Source organism: Venturia canescens, chromosome 7, assembly GCF_019457755.1.
Source record: "Venturia canescens isolate UGA chromosome 7, ASM1945775v1, whole genome shotgun sequence".
NCBI classification, from domain to species: Eukaryota; Metazoa; Arthropoda; class Insecta; order Hymenoptera; family Ichneumonidae; genus Venturia; species Venturia canescens.
The window spans coordinates 6,748,798-6,756,786 of record NC_057427.1 but is presented as its reverse complement, the minus strand read 5'-3'; the positions used below and the strand labels follow the sequence as shown (position 1 = coordinate 6,756,786).

At 42.0% G+C, this 7,989-nt stretch overlaps 1 protein-coding gene across 4 annotated transcripts in view; it reads left to right on the top strand.

Moving 5' to 3' along the window:
- Positions 1-15: 15 nt before the first annotated feature.
- The window catches only part of Sema1a (semaphorin 1a), a 91,304-nt gene continuing 83,330 nt past the window's right edge, over positions 16-7,989 (top strand). For all 4 annotated transcript variants that reach the window (XM_043422845.1, XM_043422844.1, XM_043422843.1 and 1 more), the window contains exon 1: positions 16-544. The gene's annotated coding sequence lies outside the window, so the exon portion shown is untranslated. The remainder of the gene's footprint in view (positions 545-7,989) is intronic.

Below are 7,989 nucleotides of genomic sequence, written 5' to 3'. Positions count from 1 at the left end.
AAGTGTTGTAACATCCCACACATCGATTCGGGTAGGCCCCCCAGCGTGTCCGAAAAATTCGTGTCGGTTAGTCCGCGATAAGAAAGAATAAAAAACAATAAAAGTATGTGTTTTTTGGTTCGTGTCTTTCGGAAATAACGAACGCGAGCAGGAAGAGAAAAGACCGCTCTATTCGAGATTCTCTGCTGATGGAAACAACGAAGGGAAGGGAAAAAAATCGGAAAAAATAACGCCGACGCTTGGTGAAAGAAAAGAAGAAAAAAGCAGGCGCAAAACGCGCTGTCAAAATCGATGTTTCAGTGTGTTTCGGATGTGAACGAAAAGTGTTTTCGACGGGATTCATTCCCGTGATTATTCGGTATTGTATGGTGATTTAAACTCCAAAGCCCGGAGCGAGGGAGTAACAAGAGGAAAAGAGATCGACTGGGTTATGCGGTGGTTGTCAAATAAAGCATCAGCAGCAGGCGCGTTCAACCCTCGTTTCACGATTCTCACGGCGGAGGGAAGTCCTGCATGCTTCTGGCGTGGAAGCAACTGCATTGCGGTCAGTGTACTCAAAATTATTATTTTTTCCCTCGTTTTTTCGTTTCCTCACGATCTCTGGAATTGCAAATTCTTTTTGTCTCGCTAAAACCAACTAAAACGTCAACACATTACTTCCTGGGGCTTTCCAGATCCTTGTAGGGATATTTTTGTTTTTTTTTTCTCTCTCTCTCTCTCTCTCTTTCTCTGAACTCGAGGCAACACCGCCAAGGTTCATTACCCTTGTTCCCTATCGATATATAGGTTACGAAACTCGACGTTTCTCCGTTTCGACAGGAATTTCTTTTTACCTTTTATTTATTTTTTTTATTCATCCCCTAACAATTTCCGTTTCTTGTTTCTCCCAACCGAACAAAACGAAAAATCGAATTTCCCTCATTCAGCTACGGTCGCTCTGCGATGTTTTTGTCGTTTCTCATTTCCGTTTGTTTTTTTTTCCACTCAATCATCGACTTTCTTGATTTGTTGACATTTTCCAAGAAAATCGTTATAACGAACTGATAAACTTAGCGAGCATACTACGAGGAATATTTGATTTCGTGTAGTTTTATCATTACGCTTGAGAGATAAAAAGAAAGAGATTTGGAAGCAATAACTCGCCTTGTTCCCCCGATTATTTACGCTTCGATCAATTTTTACCGTGGCCCTTGTTCACCCGGATGTACGACTCTGAGAGTTCTCGCAGAGAAAAAAAACGTCTCATTCCACACACGAAGAAAACTTCGATACACACATACATGTATACAAATACGTAGATTTCTCGCGAGCTCTCGCAGCCCCTATATCCTAAGTGCTTCGTCGTGCGTCCATTCGTTTTTTTTCCTCTCTCGTGCTACGTGAAGTCGCGTAACGTCGTTTGACCTCAAACATGTATATTTGTACACATACATACGAATAATCATAGATAATAGTAACGAATTATGTTTTGAACCCGTACAATCGTTGATTTCCATTAATTCTTTCGAAAATTATTTTCGTTTCGACTGGGACGTGATAAAGAACGAAAAGAGGATACACATTCCTTGGTAACGTTTCCGATCGATAAGAGCTTTCTCTCTCTCTCTCTCGCTCGCTCCTTTTTTCCACCTCGATGATTGATACGATTTCCTCTCACTTTCCTGAGGTGGTATTTCATCAGAAATCGAGGGTGCAAATGCAAAGAGCAATTGAAATGGGATAAAATTTTCCAATTACACTTTTCCTTTTAAATAAATTACCGTCATAATATTTATACGTCGGCACGTTCAATATTGTTGACGATTAAAACTCTCGAAGAAATAAACGATCCACCGGGGAGATGAATTTGTTTGTAGAAATTTTCAGTACGTTTTTCATTCGAGAAAAATGAATAATTGGGAACCAAACAATTTATTGTGAATAATCTGCACAGAATGTTTCTTAAAATATCGATTCATCGTGGGATGAATAATGAATTTTTGTAAATTCACAATAATCGAAGTAATGCTGCCAGGATTTTGAGGGAAGGCGGGGAGCCTGAAAAATGGAAAATTGTTGGTTCGTGCGGCTCCGTGAATTTAATATTGACTTTCCTCTACGTATCCCATCGCCCCTCATAATTCAACCGAGCCAACTTATGCTTTGCGCTCTCTTTCAGCCAATTCATCAATAGAGAGCCTCCGCATATATCTGTATACATGTATACGCGTACGTAATTTAGTGCTCGTGGGTCACGTGTCACGATGATAAATGTCGGCAACTCGTGAGATCGGAATAAGGCTTTTTTTTAGTACTACCAATAAGGGTGATCAGTTTATTGAAATGTTTCAATATCGCGTGAAAATTTTCGATCGGGAGGGCATTTGTTCGAGGTTCGTAATCGAGCGATTGATTCGATATCGTTGGGCATCGATTTCGTGGCTTTTTCGGCGATCGTGCCTGGACAAAACTGTCGCGTAGTCGAACGTAGAAACGTTCGGCGCGTTTTTCGACCGAGTTCGCGATCTCAGCGTTTTTGTGGAATTTTTTGGGCTTCTTAATGAGGAAAAATTTGAGTTTCTTTTTGGTATTTAATAGTTGAAAAAAATTTCTGCAACTCAGTTAAATCCGCGAGGGGCTGAAAGACCGTTTTTTTGATTGGCAACCGCGTTTACAGAGATTCGACAAGTTTTTCATTTTACGCTTCCTTAACTTTATTACGTTGAGAGAATAAAAATAGAGCTCGACAATTTTCTCGCTATAAGACGAGAAACACTCTGGTTTGGTCGGTGTCTTAACAAACAGCACGTTCCTCACCGGGTGCGAGAGTAGCGTGACAATTTCCGCCGGAGGCAAGAATTTATATTTCATCCCATCTTCGTCCCTCCAACTCTTTCTTTTTCTCCCTCTTCCGAGCCCTTCTCTCCACTTCCACTTCCGGCTTACATCCACCGGGGGATAAGATTTGTTTACGTCACTGAAAAGAACGAGGGTGCAAAAAGCCAAGTTTTTACTGGGGGGGGCGGAGGAAAAACGTTTGATGAGAGGAAATTTGAAAGAAAATGAAAATTCTTCGTACGATTTGATTTTTTTGAGGCTCCTTCCACGACAAAAGTATTGTTTCTCGTCTCGAGTCTGAGAATTTATGAAATTTCTTTCATCCCTTTAAAATCGTGCGGAATTTAACGTTCCGTTGATGTATTAGTTTGATTTAATCGTGTTATCTTTATCTTGCAAAATAATTGACTAATAAAAAAAATAAACAGAAGAGAAAAAAGCTTTTTAAGGGCTTCGGTTTATGTAATTGATGCGTCTTCCTTTATTCTCCGGCTCCTTCTTTGCTTTCGCCTTCTCCTTCGCCCTTTTTCTTTCTCAAGCCGTCCTTTTTCCAGCTTTATTTTTTGCTCGCTTCTCCGCGAGGGCGTAAATTAATTGCGACGAGAATTACACGCTAAATTTGTTGAAGCTCGCGTGAGCAATTTTTTTCCCCGACTCACAAAGACTCGCTTTTTCTATCTCTTTCTCTGTTTATTTCTCTCCGTTGGTTTCCCCAGCGAGACGGCTGTTCGCAACACTGAATTATTATTCCGGCAAGTCCACTTCGCCTCGGCGCTTCTTGCATTTGCATTCAACGCGTCTTTTCCACAGACATTGCTGAGAGCTAGCCGCGGGGAGGGGGCGCAAAAAGAGGCTTGAAAGAAGCAACAAAAATTGCAATAAAATCGACAAGGAGAAAAACAGAGGAAGCGTCGGCCTCGCCGATCGGGAGGGGGTCAAACAAAACCAAAAATTCCTCTTTCCTCCCCATGAAAAATACATTTTTCCTCGCTCATTCTTTTTCTCCCAAAAGATCGGCACGCCTCGATTCAACGTGCTAAATATTCTCACAATTATTCTCTTTCTAACCATTTTTCAATTCAACGAGTCACCCAAAGATCCTATCAATGCGCACGCACCGCCGGCTTTTATTCTCCGCGACTATAAAAAATCATCGATCCAGCGGCCAGCGAAATTTCCATTTTTTCCAACTTCCCTGAGGATTTTAGTTCCCGGATACATACAAATTTAAGGAGATCGAACGCACGCGGAGGAAATAAAAAATCAAAGTGGTTAAAGTACCCTGGGCAAGCTCGGTCTCGCTCGCCTATGCATACCTATAGCAGTATACTTGTTTCGGAGTAAAAATTCTCTTCATCCCCTATGGTGGCTTCTGCCGACTAGCAGACCGCAATGCGGATTTCTCTGTACGCACGCACACTCGCGGAGGATTTCCTTCTCTCTCTTTCTCGCTCTATCTCTTCTCCTGATTTTTCTTTCCGTTGTATCTTTTTTTATCGTCCTTTTTTGTACGCTTGTTTCGAAATTTTCCCAGAGTCAAGATTAATTTGTCAGGTTTCTCTCTCTCTCTCTCTCGATCTCGCTTTTTATTTTTCTGTCTTTCCTTCTCGCCTCTTCTCGCCTCTCTCTCTCTTCTGCTTCGCGTATGTCTCTCGTCTATTTTTCCTCTCGCTCGTCGCAGAATTCTCGTGTACAATAGTAAAGTCCGGACGCCTAGGCGGTTCTAGGAGAAGAGACGGACGAGAAATAAGGGCTGGCTGCTCGTTGGGTGGTGCATCGCTCGTTCCACCTACGAGAAACACACGTTTACGGACGAGCCCGGCGATGGGGGAGCCAACACGAGATTTTTTCCTTTTTTACATACGCACGAGCTCTTCCGCATGAAAAGAACGCGATTATTCAATTGTTTTACTTAGTTTACTTACCCTCTGGCGAAACAGAGAAAAAAACGTGGCCAAGTTTTTTTCCCCGTTGAATTGAGGAAAGTAGCGGGCGAATGAAAATGCTGAAAGTCAGAAATTTTTTCTCATCTTTAACAATAATGAGCAAAATCTCTGCTCCGGTGGCGTTAAAGTACGCGCGGCCCGTGTAAATAGCACTCAAAAGATAAACACTGCGAGGGTGACGGCACCGCAACAATTGTGCTTGTCTGGAACACTCAATTTTCAGGTGGTTCCGAACTTTTTTTGCATTCGGATAAACACGAGCTTTTCTGCTGCTCGCTTTTCATTTTAATCCCTCGCGATAACACCGATTATCATTACGAAATATAAAATGGTTACGAACGACCGATTATGCGCTGCGCGTTCAATAAATACGCTGAAGTTCGCAACGTTCGAGTCCAACCTAAAAAACTCTTCAATTATTCCAGTAATTCTCAAATTTTGCTGCTCCCTGCCGAATTTGCAATTCGTAGTTTTTCAACCTTCACCTGTATTTCGCGAAATAACAAAAAATCGTGAATTACAAATGTTTTTATCGTTCATTTCGTTGGACTCGAACTTGCAAACGTCAGCTTTGTCGTGGAATAAATATTTTGTTGATCGATTGGTCGCTTAAGTCCGTTGAGCCCCCGGGCCGACGCGTGTGACTTGTCGTCTGATTGTTTTTTTGTAAAACCGTCAAAAAACGAATTACTTGGCACGTTTCAACGGAAATAGGTTCGGAACAGCTCGAAATACGTGATGAATGAAACGATCGTGTAAATATTCCGGAGAATAATATTCGAAAGAATGTGAGTTTTTCGTTTTTAAATGGAAATATATAAAAAAATAGGGAGCGTCGTATCTGTTTACTCAGACTGGAATGAAGCGTGGATACGTGCATCGACGAAATAGTCGCGCATATACACATCGATGTGTATATACGTGTACATGTTCCTTCGCTCGTCGACTTCTCGTTCCTCGTTGCATGCCAAGAACCAACCGGAAAATAGGGATTTGATTGGTACCGAGGGAATTTCAATCGGAAACGACGCCTTCATGCCCAGAGAACGAAGAAGACGTGGAAGCTCCGTCTGTCTATCTTTCTCATGCCCGATTCGCTCACTCGTCGCGTCTCGCTCAGCCCCTTTCAGAATTCTCCTTCTTACCTTTAACCCTTTTGCTTCCCGTAAATAACATTTGCCATCTACGTGGCTCGTCTTTTGCATCTTTCAGCGTATATATGAAGAAAGGGAAGAAGGTTATTAGAAATCCGAAGAACTCGTAATTTAATAGGGCTTTCGAAGCTCCATTTGGTCGATCGTGAAGAGTCGTATTAAATAAATTATTCAACCAAAGTCATCGGCGCTTTGAAAAACAGGCTCGTACGGTCATCGGGTTTTTCGCTAAACGCGCGTACAAACGCCCGGTTTTAGAGTCGCGAATACCTCGAAATGTGGTGCAACATGAAAATTGTGAGAGACAAAAGAACGAAACGTGTCTTTTCGCGCTTGAAATGGTGCATTTTCCATGTGACGTACGCCAAACAAAAAGTGTCGTCCCAGATGGGTAATCGAAACGACTAATTCTTTGATTTTTCATTTTGTTTCTATTTGTAAAAGGTTGGTCAACATTTTTTACGAATAGCATGAATTAACCCATAAACTCAACGAGCCGCGAGTAATCGCAGACGAGAAAAAACGGGGGAGCAATCCTGCTGCACGACGCTGAAGTTGGCAACGTTCTAGTCCAACGAAACGAAGGGAAAAAACTTTATTTTGCAATTAACCAATTTTTGATTTCGCGAAACACCGGTGCAGATTGAAAAACTACGAATTGCAAATTCGACAGGGAACAAAATTGGAGAATTACTGGAATTATTGGAGGATTTTTTACATCATTTAGTTGGACTCCAACGTTGCGAACTTCAGCGTCATTCCTGCTGCTCGATATGTTTCGTAAATCGGAATAATTTTCTGTTACGAGGAGGCTAATGTGCGAGTATTTTTTATTAATCGGGGAACAATTGCGAAGGCGGAAGCAGCGTGGAAAGTTATCTTTTTTAAAGGGCTCTTTTTTCCTTCATTAACCAGTTGAAAGTTTGCAGAGAATAACGCCGTTTTTTGTATGACGCTTCAATTGTTTCGGTTTGTCTCATCTCCCCAGCGTTCAATGCACATCATGGATACACGCTCGATTTAAAAGTTGGAGCAAAAGTGAGAGCGAGAGAGCGAGCGATGCACGAACGTTATTTGCGTTATATACCTCGCAAACAGAAGGTTACATATATATCTGCGTATAAACACATTCGCAAATTCAAACGAAGATTGACGTGCTCGCGTGCCATGACCGACGCATTCGGTTTTCCAGCCCTCCCCATGGTTGTTACTGCCTCGCTATACGTTGCATTTACAATTGCTGCTGCGAGAGAAAGAGCGAGAGCGAGAGAGAGAGAGAGAAGACGGGCGGCGGGGGAGGGAAGAGAGAAAACGTTGATTTACAATGAATGCACCACTCACGCCTGTAGCGACAGTATAGACAAAGAGAAAACAGAGGAGAAACAGGCCAAGAGGTTAGCCAGGAAATGAGTTTGGAAAATCACAGAGAAAGAGGTCAAAAGTGGTGACAGAACGACGCAGAAAAAAGCCATACGTACAGGCTATTCCAAAATCCGCATTTAAAGTATTTACGCAAAGATTGAAATGGTCTAATTTTAAGGAGGATATATTCAGCTGTTGAGTTATCAATCGGTAATGAGCAATATGGCCGATTTTCTGCCACGCTGTTTCGAGATTTATTTGTAGTGTTGAGGAGAAAACCTGAAGAGAGAGAGAGAGAGGGACACGCGCATGGTATGCAAAAAAGATTGTACAAAATGAAACGTTAGCAGCTTGCACGCGTATACGTACATCAATTATTTGGAGGAAGAAAAGGCTCCCGTTTTATGCTCGTTATAATATTAAAACACGAACGAATGTATGCCCACGTGAATGGATAAGCGCGATAAGAAAATTGAACTAAAAATAGAGAGGGCGCTGCGATGTGGCACGCAGGTACTTGGCAAGCAACGCTCGGAATACCTTCCCACTCGCGACGAAATTGATCCTCGCAGTTCTACAACAAACTACTCAACCTTTTGATATAATCTTTTGAAAATTGAATAAAATTTAACTAAACATTAATGCAGCAATTGTTAGCTCGGCCCAACGTTTTCTCGTCTCGGAGGCTCGATTCCACCTTCAGCTCCGCA